Raw genomic sequence first — 21,588 nt, 5'->3', positions numbered from 1 at the left:
ATTTGAGAAATCTCGAAGAATTGTGGTTATGAATATGGAATAATTCGATATTTGATTCGAAAATATTTTATGTTTCAATAAGAAACAACACAGTTCGGCGTAAGTAAGTTACTAAGTTATATAATATAAATAATATATTGAATAATTATTGTATTTTTTCAGATCTCCTAATAATTCATCGAATCATTCAGAAAAACACCATAATGAATTTAATTGGACGACGATTTTCCTTCGTGATTTATTTCGTGAAGATGATTGCCCACTAGATACAGAGAAGTTTCAGATGACCTGTATTTAAAGAGAATCTTGAACCCCTTCAAATTAAATCCAACCGGAAAAAGTTTGCTGTGAGGTGTTCATGATTTCATAAGGATAATTTTTCCATATAATGAATGGAAAAGTAAATTGATTAATTGAAATAACCAAAAATCTACAATACAATGATTCTGTTGATAAATTCAACTACTTGAATAAGTGAAGCACTAGTTCTGTAATGAATACTTATTCAAACTCATTGATGTACTGAAAAATAATTTAAAAGTCACTGATTTCACCATTAACCCAGATCCTATCCTATTATCTAGTACATGTACTGATCCAATCCATATGTTTCAGAATCAATAGCTATTGATATTTTAAGGCATATACATAGTTTGTAGTTACTGTCCTTGGTTTATAGATATTATAATAATATAATGAATACATCTGAGATCAGGAATCATTGAGAATTAACTCGAATAATGGCAGGCCTAATTTAATAATTATTGGCTAAATATTGAATGTTTTTTATTTCGCACAATACATCTGCTAAATGAATCTACGTAAGAAGTTTAAGAGTAAAAAATGTTAAACCTGGTTATTTATAAATTAAATGAAAATAAAGACAATTTATTATTATGGTAGTTTGTACTTCAATTCTTGTTTTTTGATATGCATTTTTTTGTTTCAGTAATGAAAAATGTTTATTTCAAATTGCTTTGAATGTTGTATACCTACTGTGGGTCACTGGATTTATAGTAAAAGAGTGGATTTGGCAATAATACATGATTTCAAGTCACTGTTAATCTTTCGATAAGTTTATCAAAAGCTTCAGTTTATTGAGTACTTTTGAAAAAAAAAAATACCTTACAAGAATTCAAAATTTATTTTACATGTAGTTGATATGTGAAAACAAAAAAAAAGATTACATAATTATTGGGAAGTTTCATAATATTTTCAGTTTATCTGTTCGATAACAAACAAGTAAATTTACTTGTACGTTGTACTTCCTTTTTTCTAGCCGAATACCATTTTACCATCTTCAGGAAAATAAAATTTTCGAAGATGTTGATTATAACATTGATAAAATTAAGGAAAGACTAATTGCTTCTTTATTATCGAAAGTACTCGAGAGCATTTTTGGAGTTACCTATTGGGTATCAAATTTTCAGACAGAATATTGGCATTAGTGAACACTAAGAAGAAAAGGATTTCAAATATTCTCATGATAACAAATTACTGAGCTTTGGCACAGCCCTATAATATGAAGATATTTCATTAAAGTTAATATTCTATTTTGAATAATTCTGATCGAAACTCATTTTCAAGTGAATTTTCACAAACTAGGCTCCTTATAAAATAACACCAATCAAGATATGAAATCCCATTAAAAACTGCTGCTGCCAAACATTACTATAATCTTCTTCCAGTCTTCTGAGCTTTCATCGATACATAACAATACATCCTAAATTTCATTTTTACGTGATTGAATACTTCTATCCATTTGCTATTCGATAATTTCATCCTAGAACATTTGATTGACATACTTAAATTGTTTTAACGTGAAAATAAATAAAAAACTTCAGTGAGTTGAAAGAAGCAGAATATTCAATAGTGGATATTCATATTGAATACCACCATTTCATTTTAAAACAAAAATCAAGATCAATAATTAATCAATAATGGAATATTGAAGATTCATGAAACTTATAAGCTTCTAGGATGAAAAAGGAAAAAAATTCATTTCCTTCTGGAAATTACTTATTCCTTCTGGAAATTACTTATTCCTTCTCATACTACTGTTATTTTTAACAAGATAAAATCGGAATTTTTCCATCACAAAATTACCTCTGTGTGATACAGAGGTGATTCCATCTTCCACATAAATCCATTCATGAAACTGCCTTTTCATTTTCGAGCTAAGTTATTGTGTAGGTACTTAGATAAAGTATTCTGGGTTCATTCAATCCAAAATGCAAGCGTTCTTACACTTCTTGCTACCCTAAAAATTTAAAACTTTTCTCACTGATTCCATGATAATAAGAATTCAAATTGAACACTGGTTTGAATACCACTTTTTTGCTGACCTCTAGATAACAAAATATACTCAATTAGCCCAAATTTCTAGTAATGTACAAAACTTCAACCGTTTGTTGGGTTTCTTGAATTTTATTGACAAAACATAACATAACCTTTAAACATAACATTACAGATGCGAGATGATTAGTATTCATAGGTACATAGATTTAGCTTATTATTCTGTAGGTTTTTTGTCATTATACAGTTTTGTGACTGTAAACTTGGCAACGTGGAAAGTCCACAGATGATTATCATTTATGTTTATTTACCTTTATGAAAATTAAAGGTTATATGAATTGTTAACTCTTGTACCTACGAAAAGAGGTGAAAAAGCGAAAATAAATGATTGGATATGAATATCAGATTTAATATGGGTGGTTGCAAGCTGAATTTTTTATTATTATCGAATATAAAATAGAAATCAAGAGAAAAATAATCAACATATTTATCTCCCACGAAATTGCTATAACTCATTTATTATACTGAAAATAATACTTCGGTCACCAAAGGGAATGGAAAAAGTGAGTTTATGCTTGTTTTGCTAATATAGTAACCCATTTCCAAAGTTCAAATGGTATAAATTTATGCTTGGAAAAACTTCAGTGGGCTGATTTCCAGGTTCGGCATAGCTCATTATGAAAACTTAAAATGGCCATATCTTTTCAACCGAGCCGAATCGGAAAAAATGGTAAATGAAAAAAGTGTTTCTTTTGACCTCAAGAATCTACGGTTAAAATATATGTACAAGTCAAAGACTCACCCTGTATATTGAAATAAATACCTGAATATATTAGAAATTCAGAAAACATACTACAAGCGCGCCAAACGACATAAAACAACCGATGACACTAGGAGAGCAATAAATACAAAACCTTGTATTTCAGCAGGAGATACAGAAAATGATGAATATTCTGCTTATTACAAATTCGACAATTAAGAAAAATATCGAATTCCAAATATTCAAATTTGCATATTTAATCGGGAATCACTCAATTAAAGATATTTCATTCATTATAATATACATTCATAACGGTATAGTAAAATTGGATTTGGAAATATATCACAATCCGACAAGTAATCTTACCACGTTGAGGACATTTAAAAATTGCGTATACCCCCTCTATCTATGTTTATTATTCTATGGTACAAATATAAAAATCGATCAACATCAATGAGATTTCACTAATTATATTCAAAATACTATTATATAAAATAATTAAATAAAATCCAATAAAAAATAGAATAGAATAGAAAATTATTTTTTCAGTATGAAATGATTCACATTGGTACGATATAGAAAAAAATCTGTGCTGTTGAAAGAGGAACGCATTGTAATTTTTGACGCCACGGATGAAAATTAGGAGTTAATTGAGTATTGATTGAATGATGATCTCGTAGGTATATGATGATTTGCGTGATTTCTATCTGACTCTTGTTTCATTTTATGTTGCGCATATTTCATTTATTCCTAATTGTTTCGTCACTAATGATTTTCTAGCTGATTACATTAAATATCCTGTGAAACGTTCAACTGATACTAAAAACGACATGAGAAGAAAATGTAAAACCTTCGTGTTTCCTTATATAATAAAGCTGCTAGGTTCGGAATCTATGTTTACCCTACTCGTCGGCTAGCTACTTGTATATATCAGGCTTGGGTCAACCTTGAAGCGCGCGAATATTTTCCATTTTCACCTCAGTGGTATATATTTAAAGGTCCGATTTGAAACTGCCTAGTTAGTTAAGCCCTCCTATAACACGAAGAACAAGGAATACCTATTGCATATAAATAGCCCTTCATTTGCATAACCCTGAAATTGAATAAATCAGCTGCTAAAGAATATCTATTTATACCCCAGAAAGCAGATCCATCACAATAAATACCGACTAAAGTCGTGTATCGAAACGTATCATGCGAGTTTTATTTAAAAACATTTAATGAGGTTATGATATAAGCTCACTAAGAAAAACTTGGTGCGATTTGAAGCGATCAACTTCGTAAAAACAATTGTTATGAGTTCCAAGAAGAGAAGTTACTTCGAAAACGAAAAGTGTGATGTAATTTTCTATTCACCATTAATGGAACGAGAAAGAGCGATCCGTTAAACTATAGATTTTTATCGGCAACAATAAAACTAAACGTAGACATGAAAGAATATGTAATGAAATGTTCGACAGACATGTCATTTAAAAACATTTTGTCTTTCACCGTTGTATCTTCTCCAATTGACATCAAAGTATCCGAGAAGTTTTAATACAGTGATAAAAGTCCATAAGGAGCAAGTACAAAAAAGCGCAAATCCTAGTTTAGAAGTAATTCTTTTTTCTGTCGAGCTTACTGCGGGTCATTTTGTTTTACTTCCGGTGGTTCTGATGCAAGTTCTAACGGAATGTGGAAATTTCGTGTTCAGAATGTCTATTCCATATTTTCTCGTACTCCGCTCGACTAGTTCCGAAACACCTGAATATTCTGTGAAAACACATGCTCAATATGATTCGTGGAAAAAATCTTGGAATCTCATCAACATAGCGTACGACTAATGAATATTTGATCAAAAACCTAACAAATTTTATCGAATAAACACTGTATGTATTTTTCTCTATTTCAGTATCATATGAGTTCATTATAGTACTAAAAACTGTGTAAAACAATGAGTAATTATAAATTATTTCAAAATTCGAAACGTGCGAGTCAAATTCAAATTCCGTAATCTGTCAATTTTCGTAACAGTCTCACCAACTGCCAAGTCACGAATGTCACTAGGATGTATACTCTGAATTTTTCATTGAGTTTCGACAATATTTCACAAAACTTGACCAAAATAAAGAATATATTGTCTAACACTCGTTGCAGAAGGCAATTCCAACCATTTCAAATTTCGCATTCGTGTTGGAATAGGAGCCCATTCTGCAACTTGTTTTAGTATAAACTATTTTGATACAACTCCAATAAGCTATTTTCTATATTCCCTTTTTAAAACTATAACTAATTGAATACTTTGCAACACCCATTTTGAGTGAATGAAGATTAATGAGATTTTACCTCAGCAAGTACTGCATTCGGTTCCCGAAAAAGCGTTCTTTAAATATTTGATAATTGGACAATTTATATGTTAAGTATTTCAGAAGGAACGTACTTGGAAGACAAAACAATTTATAAGGAAGAATAATACTTGTTTGTACTTCATTGGCAAAGTTCCTAATGTTCCTATATATTTTGTTAATGTTAAAGTAATATATATTTGGTTTTTGATCATTGATTTCGGACTTATACGTGACGCAAAGAAAACTTTTTTTTTTCTATTCTGTATTTGGTGAAACATAATGATATCGAAAGATCAACATATTCATATGGTCAAGCTTCTAGTACGCTGAAGACATCGAAGAAAAAGAAGCACTGAATTTGAATATTTTTAAACATTTAACACCTCACATTGCAATGGTTTAAAATAATGATTTTAACAGTGAATTGATGATTTATAATAGAACTGTGAACAGTGACGGCCTTTGGAGGTATCGACCAGAGCAGCCATCTGAGACTTCGCTTTTGTATTTGGCATCCACGCTCTCAACAAAAATAGTAAAATGTTTTTCAATTTCGCGCGTTATGCAACTGACAACATGACAGTAGCGGTCATGCTAATTTTGCATTGATAACTGTCGCTGTTTGATACTATGAATAATTCCTTCTATTTCCAATCAAATTTCAATTACCCCCAAAATTTACATTTTGGAATGTGTAGAATGCAACAATCAAATGAAAAATCTAATATCTGCTGTCCAGAGAGGTCTTTCTCGGAAACTATGACAGCAGTTTTTACATTTCATTGATCCCTGAATTTTCAAGACAAGAAATCCAATTTTGAAAGATTTAATCTGAAAATATTGATTATACTGAATTACAAAATTCCGAACGCGTATTGCTACGAGAACACTGAATACTATATTTCACCGCAAAGTCTGAACCCAATAGTTTCGTAGTAATGTATTTTTTAACATCTCTGAATAATCCTCGATTGATTACTAGTTCTTTCAAGACATCAAAATGGACCTCAGTTTATCACTATCAGTAATATTTTTTTATCTTAGTGTTTATTATTTTTTGTTTATTTCTTATAGACAATTGTAAAGTTATTGCATTTTTATAATTTTCCGTTTGCCGTCAAAAATAATCTTTAAAACTAATTCTACAAAACAAAGAGGCCTCGCGAAGGTTTACTTGCTCGGAGCCTCGCAAATGATGAAGTCACCTCTGAAAACGGGTAGTATCATAGAGCAATAAACATAGATAGAGGGAGTATATGCAATTTTTAAATGTCCCCAACATGGTAAGATTACGATGTCGGATTGTGATATATTTTCAAATCCACAATTTTACTATGTATATCATTATGAATGAAATATATTGAATGAAATATATTTATTTGAGAGATTCCCGATTAAATATGCAAATTTGAATATTTGAAATCGGATATTTTTCCTAAATGTCGAATTAACAATAATCAGAATATTTATTATTTTCTGTATCTACCTGCTGATCTCCAAAGTTTGGCAACTTTTGCTCTCCTAGTGTCATCGCTTGTTTCACGTCGTTTGGCGCGCTTGAAGTTTGTTTTTCTAAATTTCTGATATATTTAGAACTTTATTTCAATATCTTTTGAGTTAATATGAAACATTTATTCACTATGGGACTTAAGAAGTGCGTTTTCTGTGGAGAAACTCGCGAATTGAGTCAAATATCGTATCACTGATATGTTTTCATTTCCATGCGCTTCATGTCAAATTTGAAAGTTCATGCTGGGCACAAACTTTGCTTAGTGAAAATGACATATGCTCCCTCTATCTGTGTTCATTACTCTGAGGATAAGATTAATAATGATTACATTAATTTTTCGAATTACTCAATCTTGTCTTTGCAGCCTGAAAATGCTACTACTTCTAGGTAATTCAGAATTAATTGATATTAGTTATACATACGAAAACTTTAGTTCAATCAATGTTCCTACAAAAATAATTTCACAGTTTGAATTATTTGTCGATTTTTTCGAAAACTCTGATTGTGATAATTTCCATATCCAACAAATCTCGTCCTTGCATTCAACTCAGGAAATAGGGATCTTGGCTTCAGGACTGCTAATAGGGTGAATAATACACTCAGTTTCAACTGTCAACGTTTCGATCCTATTTGGGATCTTCTTCAGGACTGTAAAAGTATAAATACTTTTACAGTCCTGAAGAAGATCCCAAATAGGATCGAAACGTTGACAGTTGAAACGATCCTATTTGGGATCTTCTTCAGGACTGTAAAAGTATAAATACTTTTACAGTCCTGAAGAAGATCCCAAATAGGATCGAAACGTTGACAGTTGAAACGATCCTATTTGGGATCTTCTTCAGGACTGTAAAAGTATAAATACTTTTACAGTCCTGAAGAAGATCCCAAATAGGATCGAAACGTTGACAGTTGAAACTGAGTGTATTATTCACCCTATTAGCAGTCCTAAAGCCAAGATCCCTATTTCCTGAATTGTGATAATTATTGTCCTAATTAAATCAATTGTGTACCTAATCAATTTCATTTTATTTTGTATGGAATTCAGATTTCCAACTGACATCAACATAGATCGATCAAACTCCGGTGGATACTGCAGATAGTGCATAAATAATTTTCTCCAAAATGAAGGAGGATATATTAATTGGTTCAAACACAAATAAGTCCATCATCGCGATGTCTGCAATTTCTCACAGTACATTAACATCGTGCGAAAAGCAAATAATAACTTGCCATAGGAAACAGATGCTGCAATTCTCTGATAATATGTAAATAGCGTGAGGTACATCCTTCCGCTTCCGAAACAAAGTTATATACAGACAATCTTGACGCAATTGGTAAATATGAGGGAGATCCCAGGCTTCCAGATCGCGTGTCTGAGAGGTGCAAAGTGTAAAGAATGATGATGCACCATTGCATCCTACTACAAAGGTCAAGCACCCCTGTTACTAGAATACTCGAACAGAACATCGGACGCATACCGAAAATGAATCGTAAAGGTGTCCACACACTGTGAGGGTATTCATACAGAGGTGTGACATAAAACTGCGTCTTTCTACTATAATTAATAAGTTCCAACTTTGGGCAGCTAAATATAACGATGGTGATTGAAATGATATAATGATGAGCTCAATTTTCCAATATTTTTTATTAAAATGTGACAATTATATTTTTAATATAAAATTCCTGAATATATTTCATTGAATATTTCTGGTAATTTATGTCTATAGTTTTTTTTTCGAAAAAAGTTGATACCGAATCTATCGAATAGATGATAATTTTTTTGTACTCAATCTGGAGATAATATCCATAGTAAAAAGTTAAATGGTCTTGAGAAGCTCTCGTTGATATCCAAATTTTTGAAATTTCCTTTCTGTAAAATGATATAAAACCATCGGGTCATTAGAAATAGTTAGGAACATTTCAAATATTTCAAGATACTTCTATTGAGAAGCAGTATTTTCATAATATAAAAGAATTATTTATTATTTTACATACATGAGATACACATGAAATGTGTTCGCGTATATCTGGATTCGCCTTTGAATAAAATGAAACAGTTTATTGATCTGAAAATGAAGAAAATTAGAATTATTAATATTATTATTCGCCAGTGCAGATTCATTGTGATGTGCAGAAAGCGCTTAATCGATTCTTTCAATTTTCAGAAGAAACCTTCGTATGGCTGTTTAAAATGAACTTACTGATTTTTTCCACAAAAAATTTTTTTTTTCATCACTTTGAAAATTAAAAGGCTTTTTAATCGTATATCAATTATTTCAAAGACAAATTTCTAAATTTTTTCATTATCATAGAATTATCAATTTTTCTGAAACACTATTTCAAGTCAATTGTCATTTATCACTTTCTTATTTGGTAATATTTCACTTATAATCTGAATAGAAATATACATTTTTTCTAAAACCTCAAATAATTTGTCTGTTTCAGGAAAAAAAAATTTTTGAAATTTGTCATTCAAATAATTGAGATGCGATTGAAATGTCTTTCAATTTCCAAAGTGATATCAAACCAAAAGTATAAATTTTCTGTAAAAAATTTAGTCAGTTCATTCTGAACTGCAATACGAAAATTTCTTCCAAAAATTCAAAGAATCAATCGAGCGATTTCCGCACAGAATTAAAATGGAGAACTCAAAATGAACACAGAGGAACTTAATGAGAAAGTAGACTACATCTGGAATTTTCTAAAGAACTCTCCAAACAAAACTCACTGATTTTCATGTCGTTATCAATTCTAAACAAATATTAAATTTAAAAACTGCATTTTAAAGGTGGGAAATTGGGAGATTTCCCGGATAATTTTAAGAAGAAAAAGTTCCATCCGCAAACGCTTTGTTTTCGAATACAGGGTGTAAGAGTTTGATTTTTTCAATTTTTTCCTCATAGCATCTGCAAAACAAAAAATATTCAATGGATAGGCATAGTTCTTCTATTTTAGACTTTACATAATGTGATACGCCAATTTCCCCTGCAAATCTACAGGATGAAATATTTTTTGGAATACTTCCTGTTTTCCTCCAAAATTTTTTTTTGGTGGACCACTGGTGGTTTAAAGAAAATTGAAAGAAACCATAAGCTTATACTAAACTTTTTTGGTTTCTTGTAGTTTTGTCTTCTTTGCTACCGATTTCGAGAAAAAAATCCTCGGGAAAAATCAAATTATCGTACCTAAGTATCCAATCAGTCAGCTATGATAAATAAATTATTAGTTTTGATTTTTATTTTCCGGATATGTACCAAATGTCGAACCATAAAGGTTCGAAAAACTAATAACAAAAAACTAGGACTACAAGAAATACCCTGTATATTGAAAACAAGCGTTGTCTCTTTGTCCTTGGAACCAAGGAATTTCTCGTTTTCATTTGTACCTTCCATTCAGGAACATCTTGTATATTATGCAGGAAAATCGAGAAGCATGTTAAATTCAATTCATCTGGCCCCTACTGATTTCTTCAATAAAAAAGGCTATATCAAGTCGTGTTGTGATTGCTTCCCTTTATTATTACTTCAATGGAATAGCGATTAACTAGGTATATTACTCTCTACTCGATTATTATGCCAATCTAGTCTAATCTAACCTAAAGTCCCAATAGATTAGGTTTCATTTGTGATCATTCACCTCGAATATGTTTGAAGATGATTTATTTTAAAATTACCCGAATTATTCTGTAACGATATAAGTAATTGCAATGAAGATCATCCTGCAAATTAGGTACTTCAAAAAAACTGTTAGTTACTCTCGCTGAACACTTTTAATTCGCAACGTCAATGGCTACTTTAACAAAGGAATCATAACCTGGATTTAATTACGTAACATTCATCTAACAGTGTCGTCATTTCCTCATTTGCAATTCCTGAAATTCAATAGTCCTTCTGTTCAGGTCATTAACTGTTCCCATCAACTCGGAGTGGTATCTATTTTTGTCGAGTTCAGAAAGAGTAGAGAGTATAATAATGTATTTGCATCTGGTCTGAAGTATTGTTTTATTTTGTTCGATCCAATTCATTCTAAAAGATTTGGCCTAATTTTATAAATAATAATAGATAATAATCGATGGATTCAATCATTTTCGATTATTTTTGTTGAAGCAGGATACTTATTTAAGAGCTAAAACTCATGGCAATACATATCTATACAAGGTGTTCCTGCATTCGATGTATAAAGGAAAATGAGGGCGTCCTTGGTTGATTTAAAAAAAAAAAGGCCTATACCTAAATATTGGCCCTCAGACGATTCGTTTTCGAGATACAGGGTATTCATTGTACTTTTTCTTGATGATTTCATTAGTTTATTGAATTTTTATCGATCCTCGCTCAGATTGGGTGAATGAATACCAAAACTTATAATTAATTTATGCATCACAGCTCATTAACTGAATCATTTTATTAATTTCGATTTTCTTGAGGATTACTGGAGAATTGTTTTACATTTTTTTCTCGAAATCGCTAGTAGAAACGATAAAATTAGAAGCGACCAAAATGTGTAATACTGGTTCCAAGTTTCTTTTCACATTTTTCTAAACTACCAGTGTTCCACCGAAAAAAGTTCTGGAGGAAAGAAGAAGGCATTCCTAATTAGCATATCACATGATGAAAAGTTCAAATTGGAATATCTATGCCAAATTTAAGTTGAATATATTGTGGAGGGAAGGTGGTATGAGACAAAACCTTGAAAAAATAAAACCCTCCTTTTCAAAAACAAATGGTTGGTGGGTCCATTTCATAGGACTTTTTTCCTAAAATCTGTCAGTTTCGTTTGGACCTTCAATTTAAGAACACCCTTTATGCACATATTTCGAGATTACCTGCCCTCAAGTTTCCGATGAAAATATTTATTTGATTGAATCCTTGATTTCTACTTTCAAATTTAAATTTTACTTCAAAATTTCATCAAAACAACTCCTACAGTTAACTAGAAAATCTCTGTACAAAGGAAAGCGCGCTCCATACGGAGAGTTTTTCATTAGATTTTCGCTTCCCCTTAACACTATGAAAGAAATTAGCTTTGAAAATTTCAGAGGGGTTAAATTGGGTTTGTCTCAAAAGATTCCAAACATTTATACTGAAAAATACTACTCCAAAATCCTAGCGTAACTAAATGGCGGATGCACCGGTTTCAGATTTCTTCCCCTAAATTCTCGACAAGTTCTCAATCAGGATTCAAGCATTTTACTATACCATAAGCCTCTATAAGAAAATACCAAACAACTTTTCAGTGTTTCATGGTGATCGGATGAATGATTTTGTAAAACATAAAGGATAAAACGACATATATCTGTTTTTATTGAGAAAAAAATAAAATATAGGAAATTCCTGTTTGCATTTGTCAATGTGGTCGAATTATTAGTCATTATTTTTTTATATAGATAACCTCTTTGACTATAAGACGGAGTATTATCGGAAGCCACTAGCACAGCTTGGAGGGGGGAGCGGCTCCCCAGTTCACAGCTAAAAATTCAAAGGAAGTTTTTCAAAGGAAATACCATTATGTCTCTGATTGATTTGGGTTATTTATAACCCCCAGTATCACTTAACTTCGGTCGGCAACATCAATATGGAAAGAATTTCTTGGAGGTTGCTTCTCAAAAATAACCATGAAATTCGAATTTTATTGCCACCAACAACTAAGTAGTAGTTCAGTAGAATACCATGATACAAAAATACTATTTCTTTATATCAATTATCATGGTTGAACAGGTCCTACAAAAATACTTCCTGAAGACGACGAAGTTGCCGACAGATGCTGCGGAAAAGGTTCCGAAACAAAAGAAACACTTGGCTTCAAAATTTCCGATTGAGTAACAGATTTCTCAAACATCAATTTGTCATCATCATTCACGTGTTTGATTGGTCGGAGTAATGACTTTTCGATTTATTTCAAAAAATTTACAAAATTATATGAAATGATCTTCTCTTTGTATAAGGACTGGAGTTTCATTCCCTTCGCCTCTACTTTAATTTCTCCTATTTCTACTGTTGTTTGATTGGGAGACTTTCCCCCCTACTGCATATCACATTTTTTTTCCATCTATTTGGTTCGTTGAAGAGGTATTTCCTTTTATTTGGCATTCTTATTTTGATTTGTAGTATGCCAACCGCTGTTTTGTATTGTATTTAGCGTACATTGCAACTGATCTTTTTTATTGTCTTTCGTTTTATACCAAGTTATTCCTGCATGCGTAATGCTTGGTATTAGCACTATTTTGATTATCTTCAACTTGTTTTCTAAGGAAAGTTTACTTTTAGGGTTGAATAGCGGGTACAGTCTCCCGTGCAATTGCCTTGCCTTTGTTCTGTTTTTTTTCTATCTGTTTGTTAAAGTTCATTCTTTCATCTAGTATCACTCCCAGATGTTTTGCTTCCTTTTTCATTCTATCGTTTGATTTTCTATTTTTACCTTCCCTACTTTCTCTTTCTTTACTGTTGTTCCTTCGAAGTAGATTGCTACTGTTTTTGATTTATTCATTTTGAATCTCCACTTCCTGAAGTATTCCATCAGTTTATCTAGGTCTATCTATAACTGCCTAGTAATTGTTTTCCGCATTCTTCTGTGATAGTATCATCTGCAAACTGGGCTATCTTGCATCTATTCATTTTCGGTATGTCTGCCATGTATAAGTTGAACAGCAGCGGTCCTATCCCCGATCCTTGAGGAACTCCGGCTTCAATGTCTCTGATTGTCGACTAGGCAATATCGATATTAACTCTAAATTTATTTATTTGCCAGGTACGATTGTATTAATCTCATACAGTTTAATCTCAGAATTATTTTTTTTATACAATCGACAACCTACAGGCCCCCTGGCTGCACCTGAAGCAAAAGTTTTGTTAGTTTGAACCGGCGTTTAAACGTTTCAACACTTTCTCAATGACTGCCACTATTACACCAGCAATCAGAACGCCTAGTGTGGTGTTATTATTACCTGAATATAATCATATGGACTGAGAAACTATTAGTTTTCCATATGTTCGATAAAACAAGCGCGATTGTTTTTCATTGAAGGTATGATACTAACCATCAATTATGATCGATTCTAATTGTAACAAGCACATCAGTTCGATATTCCGCTAGATGATCGTCCAGCCGAAAAGCGCCTGCTTATTTCCCCATTATTTTATCGGAATGAAATCGGTGACATGGTAATTATTGCTATAATTGGAGTAGAACACGATGTTCCTCATCAGGTAATTATAAGGTTGGCTTTAATTATGATTGGGTACTCGCTGTAATGTAGCTGGAACGTTAAAAATTTTCTCGCTTATTCCCAGGAGTTTAATCACGTTAAAATCGGTGAAAGGAGTATTTCTGGGAATAATGAACGGCTTTGGTCATATTTACAGTAATCGTTAGAAATTAGGCAAGAGGTTTCTTATTCTCTTCATGATTCTCCTCATGATATGATTTACATATTTGATACCAGGAATTTTCCATTCCATTCCATTTTTTATCTGGGCAGCTGTCACTTCTGAAACTGTCATCTTTCGACATTTGACAAGTAGAAACTACGCCATTTCTAAAAATGGAACGATACACGCTTCAACAATACATTTGAATTATTAAAATCCACTACAAAAATGGTTAAAATTTTTTAGTGACAGTTCACAAAACTTAATCACTTTTGAGTCGTCGTGAAGCTCCTTCTCGGCTGACAATGGTGAAACTGGTGGAAAAATTTGAGCTGTTGAGATGAGTTGGTGATGTGAAGAATCCAAACCGTATGCGCCGCTCAAGAACAACTGAAAATATTGCTGTTGTAGCACGTAGTGTTGACGATAACGAAGGTTTTTCAATTTCTCGTCGATCCTGGGAATTAGCGATTAATGATTTTCTGTGGATTTTGATTTTCAATAAGACGGCCCTAGATGCCACACAAGCAACGAAACAATCGCACTCTTGCCAGAAAAGTTTCCTGGCCGTATTATTTTTCGAAGACGTGATCACAATTAGCCATTGAGATCTCCTGATTCAACACTTTCAGAATTTTTCTTTGGAGTCCCGTAAAAATAAGCCCTAGCATCCACAATCGATATAATAGCTTAAAGATGGAATTCTTATTGGTAAATCCTATATATGAAATTAGATTCATTCATCGTGATTTATAATCATCATCCGAAAATTTTGAAATTGGGAATATTTATTTATAATTTTTTTTCGTGCATAATTACAGTTCCAGATGACTCTGTGATATATTTAAATGTTGAAGTTGTTGTAATCTCTAGATCCCGTAAAAAGTTGGTGATCCGGCAGCATAATCCATAACTGTTTTACCCTTATATTAGTCCAAGTTTCTTTTGTTCACTTTTTTAAATTGAATAATTCTTGATTTCAACAGAAAAATCTATCAATAGAACTGGCACACTGCTTTCCCATCCTTTGCTCCTCTGAAATCAGCTCATAAGAATATGTTATTTCTATTTTACGTTGTTTCATCTAGAAGTAATAAACATAGTTTTTTTACTTCATTTCATTATTTTCCGTAAAATCCACATACAAGAAATGAGTTTTTTCTCAAGGGATTTATGCTCCCATGATGCAGAAGTAAGATATGATGAGAAAAATTGCAATTTTCTTCACATCTTAAAAGAACACTGAAGGCTACAAAATTTTCTGAAAATAAAACACATAACATAATAAAAAAATAACATTAAGAGACCAAAAGGACAAATCATCTTATTAAAAGTCGATCAAGTTCAGAATAAAAGTAACTATTCTACATGAATGTCACATTTTTATGGATTTCAGTAGGGATTTCCACCTAAAAATGACAATCTTTTCTCATGAAAATCAAAGTAACTATAGTAGGTACCAGAAAATAAATATCAACCATATTATGTATTTTTTCAGGTTTTATTTCAATTTTTTCATTACAGTTTAAATTGAACCGTATGAGGTTGTCAAGCATCGTGTTGATATGTGGTTTTTAAATCAAGTTAGAACTTGCCCTCGAGAAATTTCTCAGATTTAATTTACTCATTTATCTAACGATAGTTAACCTGAAATTCGGGAATAATACAACAGAGACCTTCAAATTGATTTATAAAAGAGCAATGAATAACTCTACGAAACTCAAACCCTTGACCTAGAACTAATTGGCGTTGGAGCCGTATAAAACCTTCGAGGTATTGTGCCAAATTTGCCCCAACCGTAATTTTCTCTTTTGTTGGATTAATTCTAACCTAAATCACAAATTAATGATAACAACTTGAATTGGGCCAACCATATACTTATAGCTACTCTAAGAATGCAATCGTTATGAGAATGAGTTTTTTTAGCGCACGTTCTCCAAATCGATTATTCATTTTGTTATATTAAAATGAATAATTACTGTGATGAACTTCATTTTGAAAAGTACTGATCTTTACTCTTTCAAAATGAAAGTAAATTTTCTTGATGTAGTGTTGTTCACTTCTCAGCAGTCTATTGAATACTTCTATCATGAAATACATAGTTGTTTAATTTCAATTGAATGTTATATGAATTATTGGTTTTTCATGCCAACTCTCCGAGACCTCTTTAAAACTTCACATGAACTTGTGACTACCTACAAAACAGATTTTGTGTATATTTTTAGTGTTTCCTTTGAAAGCGAAATGGAATTTTTTCGAACAGTGGAATGATCTTCATTTAAATTCGCACAAATTTCAGCCTATTTCAACCTATTTATGAGACATTAGAAATTAGAAGAAAATACTATAAGTACATGATGTCAACTATATCGATATCAACTAAAATCGATCCATTCTTAGAAAATTATTCGAAATATCAGCAGATTACTTGTTTAGATATCAATTTCCCTTTTAAAAATGGTCATTACAACCAGATTTGACAGAGCTTTCCACTGAATGTAAAAATGTGAATTGAGATTCCCAGAAGTTTTATAGTGTGATAATCTCAATGAACAAAAAACATTGGAATGGATTTCATTTTAAGTTTCGATTAAATGTCAGGATTTTATTACAGTATTTCCCAATCACTATAGCCTATAAAATGAGTGCCACTTCCGATTCATCATAAAATTTTTATATTGAGAGTTCCCGATAAAATTTTACGTCCACAAAAATCATTATTTTCGTTTCGGACCATTTGAGTTCATCTATTGAAAGTAATTGTTCCATAGAAAATTAGATCTACTTCCTCTATATGTCATAAATCACTTCTTCATTTATGATTTCACTCAATTGAAAACCTTCCAACTAATTTATAATCGTTCTATAAATGGAAGATTGCGTACAAATAGTGTTCTCTTTAAATCTCTCTTCAAAAAAAGAGTATGAAATGAAATCATTCAAGAGACATTAAGACAAACTTCAAATAATAATAGATATGCAGTGGTAGTTATATCTGTTTGGTAGGTCCATTATTTATTCTAAATTTATTTCTAGGATTTTTCAAACCTATTCAATTAATTAGATTAGGAAAATAAGAGGGAAAATAAAATGTTCAATAAAGATGTCATTTATATTTCATGTCTTATTGCAATTCAATCCAGCTTACTTTTTTCAATTATTAAGAACATTAATGTGTACAATGGGCATAACATATCCGTTCCTACACATTAACTACATACTTTTGCAACATACAGGGTGTGGCGTAATTAATGGATAATCCTGTACTGGCGAATAAGGGAGGTCATGGCCGACCAGAAAATGTAAAGTTATGTTTAGTAAAAATATCATAGTTTTCGAGATATCGGACAATTTCATTTTTTCTAAAAAGTGTAACTTTATTCACTAATTTCAATGCTGTGATCACAAATCTTGTTATTTCTTTGGGCATTGTTTTTTATTTTACTCTCAGATAGCTGTACTATGAGGTAAACTACCAAATTTCTACCATCTTGCTTAATTTAGATGAAAAAAAGTAGGATAATCCTCATGTTTGCACTTTTTAGAAAAAAATGAAATTGTCCGATATCTCGAAAACTATGATATTTTTACTGAACATAACTTTACATTTACTGGTCGGCCATGACCTCCCCTATTCGCCAGTACAGGATTATCCATTAATTGCGCTACACCCTGTATATTCCACAATTTGCATCAGTTTCCGATGAAGTTTTTCTGTCATCGACACTTGAAGACTATGAAGAAGCTATGTTCTTCAGAAAAATAAAGTAATGTACCTAACCTATTATATGATACTGTATCACTTCTTTTCTCGATCAAAAAGACCGTATTCGGTTCCTTTTTAATATGATATTTGGGTAAAGAATTTACGCTTGGAGGAGTCAAAAGGATACTCTGTCACAAAGCCTTCATGAAACACAACCGATTCTTCAAACTCTCCAAATTCTCCCCAATTCTGAAAATTTCATTGAACCTTAGGATAATCGAAAGAAATAGCATAGTAAGGGCATGACAAGTAATTTATTCAAATCATTATCATAATATAATATGGCTTTCGGTGAAAATGAATAAATTATACTCACTCGATAGATTATGATGGAAATAAAACCAATAATTGAGGATAATGGAACTCAGTTAGGTTGTCCATTTTTTTTAATGGAGTATGACTTTGACTTGAATAATCTCATTATCAGTCGAAATATCAATATTGAAAAATGCTTGGATATTGAACTTAAAATATAGAGTACTATATTTTAAGTTCAATATCCAAGCATTTTTCAATATTGATATTTCGACTGATAATGAGATTATTCAAGTCAAAGTCATACTCCATTAAAAAAAATGGACAACCTAACTGAGTTCCATTATCCTCAATTATTGGTTTTATTTCTCGAAGTATCGAGAAATCAAAAATTTATATCAACCGAAAAAATTTTCATTACAATCTGTTATTAGATGACTGCAAAAAAATTCATTTTTCCACAACTTATAGGTAAGGTGTTTCAAAAAACTAAGAGATTAGTCGAAATATTCCTTCAAATTTTTATTGAATTCATTGGATTAACACATCTCACATAAAATGTAACAAGTTTTTCCGCAAAGATTTCTTCCTTTCCAGCGGCCTCTCCAATCCCAAGTCGGATAGTGTTTAGTACTGCAGGGATAAATGAACTGAAGAAATGAACTTTGACATGTAATGATTAGAATTAACAAGAAAACGAAGAGTTTAGTTAAAAAATTCATTTTTCTTATTCGCTAAACAATGTGCATACAACTATGTTACACCAATAATTTATTGAGCTGTGACATTGAAATGACTGACATTGTTGTGTTTAAAGCTGCCACCTACATCCATAGAAATATTTGTTTGAATCGATGACTAGCATAGAGTAATAAACATAGATAGAGGGAGTATAGGTACGCAATTCTTACATGTTCCCAGCATGGTTAGATTACGGTGTCCGATTGTGATAATTTGAATATTTGGAATCCGATATTTTTCCTAATTGTCGAATTTATAATGAGCTGAATATTTATTATATTATTCTGTATCTATCTGCTGAAATCCAAGGTTTGGCAACTTTTGCTCTCCTAGTGTCATCGGTTGTTTCACGTCGTTTGACGCACTTGAAGTTTGTTTTCTGAATGTCTGATATATTATGTATTTATTTCAATATATTTTGAGTTCATATGAAACGTTGATTCACTATGGGACATAAGAAGTACGTTCTTTGAGAAGAAACTCGCGAATTGAATGAAATGTCGTATCACTGATATTCAGGTGAATTGGGAAATAATAAATATATCAATAATCAGTATAATATATTTCATCAAAGTCATCAATTATAATATGCCTCTCTTTTTTTCTATCGTTGGTCCTAATTGTAAGAGTAATAAACATATGTTCTTTACTCTGAGAGTATTACCGAAATAATAGGAGTTAATCCATTGCATTTTTATTTCACTCAGTACCTACCTGAATCAATTCTTCATAGAAAAATTGACTGTAAATCTAGATTGAGTCCTTCAATTCTTGTTAGTGAATACTGAATATTTCTTAATTTGCTATTCTATTGAATGGAGAGGGAATAAAAAAATCCTTATAAAATGGATATCACAGTTTCTGGTCTTTCAACCGTTTCAACGGTAAATTCTTGACTGATTTGTGAGTCTGTTTAAGTGACATGGTTTTATATTTGGCACAAATCTGAAAATAAACATTGTCCAGTATTTTATAGATAAGATATAAAACCTGTACAGCAGCCAAGAGGATACATTTTTCACAAAACCAGTCTCATAAGATAAATTATAAACCAGCTGTAATGCACAGGAATGTACGCTTTCAGAGACCTAGAGAGAGACCGGATCTTTTATCTTCACACATATACGATTAATAATTGTAAATTCTAAATGTAAATTTTTCTTTTTCTTCATTTTCTCGTACCTTACCAATGTGCAGCTAACCTGATGAGAAGATCTCATTATGTTTTTGAGTTTCCTAATCCTGGTTATCCCTTTTTTTTCTTGAAATGCTCTTATAAGTATTATAGCGAGCATTGATTGGCTTGGACTAGGTTATACAGGGTGGCCATTTGAAAACGAAACAGACGAGATTACAGACGAAATAAAGTTTTTCGATAGAAATTCTCGGACAGGTCGATTTCTGTTTCGAGGGGGACAACTTCAACCCTTGCTGCTACAACCCCCATCCCCAATTTTTGAATAGGGAAGATGGGGTGAGTGATACCTCAATTTAAAGGTATTTTTATACTGATTTCAGCACAGTAATTGTTTTTTCATTTTATGCATTAGTTCTCGAAATATTCTTAACTAAGTATTTGAAAATGAAGTGGTGTTTTCATGGCACTTGTAGTGTTTTGTGAAAAATCGACATTTTGAGCTTCAAAACAACAATGACTGTGGCTTCCTTCCTAACTAACTAACGCATGAATATTTCGAGTACTAATGCATAAAATGAAAAAACAATTACTGTGCTGAAATCAGTATAAAAATACCTTTGAATTGAGGTATCACTCACCCCATCTTCCCTATTCAAAAATTGGGGGTGGGGGTTGCAGCAGCAAGGGTTGAAGCGCTATGCGTCCGTAACCTACATCTTAAGTTGTCCCCCTCGAAACAGAAATCGACCTGTCCGATCATTTCTATCGAAAAACTTTATTTCGTCTGTAATCTCGTCTGTTTCGTTTTCAAATGGCCACCCTGTATATTATTCAAACGTCGACTGATTTTGAAAAAAAAAATGAATATTGTCTAGAGTGATTCTAAACTGAGTAGGATTTTGGGGTGAAAAATTCCACGAATCATTTTTGTAGTATTGATAATAAACCGTATTTGGAAGAGAATAATCATTCTTGTGGCTCAGAAATAATTGTCAGTTCATTATGTACTATAATCATATAATTTGCAATATAACACAAATACTCACCTCTTGTTTTTTTTTCAGGTGATGCCATCAAACGTTATAATTCGAATAGGTAGACTGAGTAAGTAAAGTCATTGTTGATTTATCAGATATAATTCAACTTGAAAGTGGCGATTGAATGCATTCAAATTATTCCGTCTATGATATATATTTGCGAATATCAACAAAAACAAGCGATAAACAATAGGAAAAAAGTAAGAATTCTTACCTCCATTAATACAATTCGCAATGAAAGAATGTCAGTATTACATTTCCACATAATGTTCAAATTTATTCCCTATAAGCCTAAATTTTTTAGCGAATTCTCAGAATAAAAACAATTCTATAGATTCGATTAAGTCATGCGGACGTCACAACTATATCAGGTTAAATATTATATTTGAGTGTTT

The 21,588-nt window shown here is 31.7% G+C and overlaps 1 protein-coding gene and 1 long non-coding RNA gene across 2 annotated transcripts in view; one reads left to right on the top strand and one right to left on the bottom strand.

The window, feature by feature from the left end:
• LOC123675879 (microtubule-associated protein Jupiter-like) overlaps window positions 1-21,588 on the top strand; it is a 100,875-nt gene that overhangs the window by 56,529 nt on the left and 22,758 nt on the right. The window lies entirely within an intron of this gene.
• On the bottom strand, window positions 19,564-21,399 carry LOC123675884. The gene is made up of 2 exons (XR_006746823.1): window positions 21,203-21,399; window positions 19,564-19,963 (listed from the first exon to the last, which is right to left on the bottom strand). It is a non-coding gene; the product is annotated as an uncharacterized LOC123675884 (long non-coding RNA).

This window comes from Harmonia axyridis, chromosome 1, assembly GCF_914767665.1.
Source record: "Harmonia axyridis chromosome 1, icHarAxyr1.1, whole genome shotgun sequence".
Taxonomy (NCBI): Eukaryota; Metazoa; Arthropoda; class Insecta; order Coleoptera; family Coccinellidae; genus Harmonia; species Harmonia axyridis.
The sequence above is the reverse complement of the archived record's forward strand: the minus strand, read 5'-3'. Positions and strand labels throughout refer to the sequence as shown.